Source organism: Silene latifolia, chromosome 7, assembly GCF_048544455.1.
Source record: "Silene latifolia isolate original U9 population chromosome 7, ASM4854445v1, whole genome shotgun sequence".
Taxonomy (NCBI): Eukaryota; Viridiplantae; Streptophyta; class Magnoliopsida; order Caryophyllales; family Caryophyllaceae; genus Silene; species Silene latifolia.
The window spans coordinates 57,183,638-57,188,865 of NC_133532.1; positions in this window are offsets into that span (position 1 = coordinate 57,183,638).

The window sequence follows — 5,228 nt, forward strand, 5'->3', positions numbered from 1 at the left end:
GTTTCGTCAATGGATGACTGTTCACCATCAGCAACGACATCCTCCGGGTCTGATATGTCCTCAACAGTTGACATTTTGGGTCCTTCATAAGAAAGACCACTGCGCAAGTTAATCAGGTTTATCGTCTCGTGTGGATTCTTCTCAGATTGAGACAGTAAATGACCCGACTTTCTCGTGGATTGGCTAGCGGCCAGTTGAGCAACTTGGGTTTCGAGTGACTTAATTGATGCTTCTTTTTGTCGGTCACTCATCTTCATCTGCTTAGTCAATGATTGGAGCATTGACTTCAACTCAGCCAATTCACTTACTCCACTAGAAGAAGCTCCTTGATTAGGCGGTGGAAAAGATGGAGGCTTTTGAAACTTGTTGAGCCTTGCGAGGAGGAACATAAGCTTGTTGCTGCGGAGGAGGAGGAGTAGGATTAAGCACATTCTGACTGGTCCACTTCAAATTGGGATGGACTCCACTTTGATTATTATAATAGGAACCTCCTCCTTGCCTATATTGCTAAAAGGCAAGGACTTGCTCCTTCTCTGTGAGACAATCAACAGCAGTGTTACCGTCATTACTCCCACATCTCTCACAAAAAATGGTTTCTTGTCTAGTCAACAAGTGAACTGTCTGTTGATCACCAGCATAATGCAACTTCAATTTGTCAAAACGGGCATTCATGGTTTCCAACTGAGCCACAACTGCACTATCAACAGCATTAACTGTCCGAATACCTCCTCTCGGGTTCCCATACTCAGCACAATGGGTGGCCATCTCCTCAATTATTCCCCATCCCTTGTCGTCATCACTATTCTTCTGAAATCGACCATTAGATGAGGCATCTAATATAGCACAGTGGTTGTCATACAACCCATTATAAAATTGGTTGCATAAGAACCACTGCTCGAAAACATGATGAGGAAGAGACCGCACCAACTTCTTAAACTGACACCATGCTTCATACAACTTCTCATCAAGTGCCTGCTTGAAACTTGTAATTTTTCCTCTCAGTTGATTAGTACGTTGTGGAGGAAAATACCTTTTATAAAAGGCAAGGGTCAGAGTCTTCCAGTTCGTAATACCAGCTGCTTCCTTATCAAGATCAGTCAGCCACTCTCGGGCTCCATCGGTCAAAGAAAAAGGAAATAAGACCTCCTTAATCTCGTCCTGAGTCACTCCCTTAGTAGCGGGAATGGTAGAGCAATAGTCAGTGAAAACCTCCATATGTTTGCGCGGATCTTCGCCCACCACGCCTCGGTCCAAGTTCCGTTCGACCAGATTGATGTAGGATGGTCGAATGTTAAATGTGGTTCCATCCTCGTTCGCAAGTTTGAAACCCTTAGGGATTGAGGCAGCTGTGGGCTCCGAATGACTCGCAATGTTAGGCATCTTCACTGGATTTATAGCAGAAATAGAGTTGTCTTCTTCACAAGACGGATCTTCTGCAAACAGAAAATGTTGTAGCTCGGGTTCAAAAGTACTCAAGTCTTCCTTTTGAATCTTCCTCTGCAGTCTTGGTCTATGCAGAAAGGATCTCTTTGGCTCAGGATCAGCTGAGACTAATTCTGACCTGTTTAACCTAGGCATACACAACACTGAAGGAAATAAGTGAGAACTGTCTCAAGGAATAAAAATTCCCTGAGACGGAAAGGGACAAACGAAACAACACAGACAGACAGGGCTATTACCTCCCCGGCAACGGCGTCAAAATTTGATACTGTCGTTATGTACCAAAGATAAATACCTAAGTACTAATAACAGAAGCTAGTGGTAAGTAGGGTCGATCTCCACAGGGAGGCAAGGTATATTTCTGAAAGTCCGTCTATCTAGGTCACAAATGGGGGGTTTTGAAATTGATTTTCTAAAACTACTAAAGATAAAAGGGCAAGAGAAATAAAGCAAGAGCAATAAAGTGAGAAGAGGAGATATAAACGATCAGATAAGAGGAAGTATGTCAGGATTTCGGTTCACCATGGAAGTTTATCGACTCAGTTGAAAATAGCCTAGACAATCTACTGTGAGAAGGGCAAGGGAAAGGTCCTTCTGGTCTGCTATCCACCCTAGATTTCCACTAACTTAACTTTCGTCTTCATTAGGGTAGTCTACTGTTCATAGCAGGTCTGTTTATTCCAATATTCCGATCCAGGAACAAAGTTAACCAAATTAATGTTATCTAGAAGCGTGCACTCAACTAAATATGTTACAGTTATATTGCTAAGGTCACAGATTCTCACATGTAAATCGTCTAGTCTATTCACTACATTGTCACAGTTCTACCATGGATCCCCTAGTCCTAACATAGGGAAATTAGCTACTCATATTCTCAAGGCAGTCAACAATAACAACAAAGCGCATGCTAATAAGAGACATAATAAAGAGATGATAATAAAGCGTAAACTAAATGAGAATAAGAATAATAATAAGAGAGAAAGAAATAAAAACAGGCAAAGTATTAAGATTAAGATTAAGAGAAAAGAAAGATTACAATCCAAAGAATCCGGCGTAAAGAACAATCCACCGTAATTAAGAGCAAAAGTATGTGATTAAGAGAAATAGAGAAGAGTATGAAGAGAGATTAAGCAGTGTGTAAAGCGTAGCTAAGAGATGTTTTATAACCTAATGACGACTCCCTTATATAGGGGAGAGAAAATTAATATAATAAAACCTATCACGGATTACTAAAACCCGTGTAGCACAGCAAACTACTCGATCGAGTACTTTCAGACTACTCGATCGAGGTCTTCTCCGGCAAATCTTCTCGATCAAACACTTCAAGCTCTCGATCAAGTATTCCCATAAAAACACATTTCGATCGAGTATATAGAACAACTCGATCGACCTTCAGTTCCTACCAAACCACTCGATCGAACTCCAGAACATCTAGATCGAGTGGAAATCCAATGCATCAGCCTTCAACTCGTCTTGGCATCATTCATTGACCTCCATTCACGCATGCCAAGTGATACGTGCATTTTATATAGTCTTTTTAGCCTAATTCATGCACGTATTTTTATGCTTTTATCGTGGTTTTATGCTACGAAATGCCCCGAATATGCTACTTTGGTTTGTTTTGTCTTATTTGCAGGAATGAACCCAAAAGTAGTGAAATCAAGCCTTTTACCATCCTTTTAGCATGCATTTGGAGGAAGAGTGAATTTGGAGCGGGAATGAAGCTATTTTGAGATGCGCATTGGAGTAAGGAAGTTAGGCGAGCCAACAGAGTGCTTCAATTTGCTAGTTCCTGCTTGTAAGAGCTATATATCGAGTTCTACAACAGCTATTAAGGTGATTCCAGTTGGAGGTGAAATCTTATCCTCTTAGCTTTCCAACGCCACCAACCACGCCCTATTTGTCCAAGTAACGAAGGAATGGCAGCCGTTTGAAGTTCAGTGCGCGAAGCAGGAATTACGCGCTGAGAAGTGCTCGATCGAGAACTATTTCTATTCGATCGAGAGCCATTTGCTCGATCGAGAGCCACTTCTTCTCGATCGAGTGGTTTAGGATGAATAAGTATTCGATCGACTAACTTTCCTTTCGATCGACCAGTTCCTTTTATGCCTTTGTTCGATCGAGTGATTCAGTTACTCGATCGAGTGGATTTTGCTGACGGGCTGGGCTTTTTAGTTATTTTCCGTCATTAGGTTTAATTAAACTCCTAATTTCTTATAAATAGGAGTGAGTTCGTCAGTTTATGCATCTCTTTTTATCCGGAGACACTCTTCTCTTCTCCTTTTCTCTCGACACTTAATACATATACACTGTTACTTCTGTTCTTGCTTATTTCCGGATCATTTATTTACAGTAATTTCTCTCCCTTCTTCTCTTTAATTACTTAATGTTTATTATTGTTCTTCTTTTATTTCTTGCTTCCCCTTTAATTATGCGTAGCTAAATCCCCTAGTATGTTAGGATTAGGGAAGCCGTGGTAGCGATGTTTTAATTGACTTATATAGATTAGTCTTGCGATAGGAATTGTATTAGGCAATTTAATTGTTATCCGGTCGAATGAATGCATGCAGGAGACCATAAATTTAGTTAACCCCGACCTAGATCGAAAGATTGGAAGGGAAGGCTTGCTTAATTACAATAGGGTATTGCAGTGAGGGCGAAAGTTAAGCTGTTTACGCTCTAGGGCGGTTTAAGGACCGAAAGGTGACGACCATAGCTCTTCTTATCAATAGTCTAATCGCCTTAGTATTCCCGATAATATAAGATCTGATAGCTGCCACGGTGGACCGACTCCTAGCATACTTCCTTTCTCTTATTGTTAATTTCCCTTATCCCTTTCCTCTTGCCTTAGCTTCGGTAGTATAATCAAATCAATCAAACCCCAGCATTGTGACATTTAGAAAGATAAACAGACAAATAGATAGTACACCGCCTCTCTGTGGAGATCGACCCTACTTACCGCTGACTTCTGTTAGTTGTACTTAGGTATTTTATTTTTGGTACGAAACGACAGTATCAAATTTTGGCGCCGTTGCCGGGGAGGCAATCTATTTATTTATTTGTTTAATTTTATCTCTTTTTAGCTTCAAGGGATTTATCCCTTGAAGCCGTTTTAATCTTTTTCCTTGAGTCTTTGTTTTGATAGGCCTTCCGGTACTACCTAAGCGTTCTAGGTGAAAGACAGTCAAAGGGAAGGCTTGAGTACCTTTGACCCATCACCGATGTCCAATTATATGGAACAGTCGGTGATCTCTTTCGGAGATGTGGTTCTCATTGAGCACAATGCAGCTGTAGTTGTGCCATCACATCCACCCTATCAATGGCCGCCGCAACAAGATCCTCCTGATATACAAGAAGAAGAGATTGCGGAGCTGAAATCCTTGATGGAAACACTTGCATTCCAAGCACAAGAATATGTTTCGCGAGTTGATAAGCTCGAGTCAGTAGTTGCTCGCTTAGCAAACAGATAGAGATCGAAGAAATCGCGGAGCTGACATGTTTAATGGGGACGCTTGTATCCCAAATGCAAGAGAGTGATAGATATATGGACGCTCGAATCCCCGAGCCGGAGTCACGCATCGCTCATTAATGTACCGAGATGCAAGAAGAAGAGGTATACCTTGCTGAGAGCGGTTTTTCCCTTGAGGAAACCGCGTTGCCCAATGCTGAGGACGACTTCTATGACTCCGACGACGAGTTTCTATCGCATTTCACTACCCCACACGAGGATTTCAGCGCTGTACAGGAGGAATCACTCGATCGAGTGACTAATATCGGTCGATCGAGTG